The sequence below is a fragment of the Seriola lalandi genome, unplaced genomic scaffold, assembly GCF_002814215.2.
Source record: "Seriola lalandi dorsalis isolate HSWRI2012SDOR001 ecotype SW California unplaced genomic scaffold, Sedor1 jcf7180002054736, whole genome shotgun sequence".
In the NCBI taxonomy this organism is placed as follows: Eukaryota; Metazoa; Chordata; class Actinopteri; order Carangiformes; family Carangidae; genus Seriola; species Seriola lalandi.
Genome location: NW_019525289.1, coordinates 357,890 through 358,827, shown reverse-complemented (window position 1 = coordinate 358,827; position 938 = coordinate 357,890).

Genomic DNA, 938 nt, shown 5'->3' with positions numbered 1-938 from the left:
AGACGGTCATTGGATAAATGCTGGGCTTTGTCCCGCCCATCGGACGCTCAGCGTCTCTGGGGGTCTATGGGACGGTGGGCTGGCCCGGACGCTCGGCTTCTGCATGATGATTGGATGATCTGTCTGAGGCTGTCCCTTTTTGATTGACAGCGAAATGAGCGAATCAGCGATCTTGAAGTATAAGCATCCACCGGAGCAGTTTTCAAGTTTTTCATTCGTGGTGTTGAGTTGATCTGGAGACGTTACTGATCCTCAGCGACTTTGTCTTTGTTAAAAACGACTAGCGTTGTGTTTGCCGACTCTCTTCTGTCACTCTGCGAATTTACATATAAATAAACGGACACATTTTATGATGTAGGCCGAAAAATGAGCTTCCGCTCCTTATAAGACCAGCAGCCGCCACTGTTTCTGATAGATAAAGTGAAAAACAGAGCATTTCAGTGAAGTCAGACCTGGTATTAACGTCCATCACAGGACAGCTCTTAGTACAGGTGTGAATGCATTTGAGAGCCGATCATTCAGACCATATTAGGAAGTGGTCGGCTTCACACTGTTTTAGCAGTGTGAAGGCAAATGCATCCTGGGCCACACTGAAGGACCAGCTACTAACTAACCAGTCTGATTAGTCCTGCCAGTTTCATAATGAACCAAAAGTATTTTACTGTTTCAAATATTTAAAACCTTATTTCATTACAAAACTGTGGGCAGTGCAATTATTGGCGACTAGTTTACAGTTGTATGAACTTTTTGCGAAGTTGCTTCACAACAGTAAAAAGTGTAAAAACTTTAACGTTGACATATAATGTATACTATTACTGTCACCTTCAACAAAAAGTGGATTATTCAGCAGTATAAAAGTGGAGGCATATACCTTCGATAGCTCAGTTGGTAGAGCGGAGGACTGTAGGAGAGCAGAGTGATGCTGACATCCTTAGGTC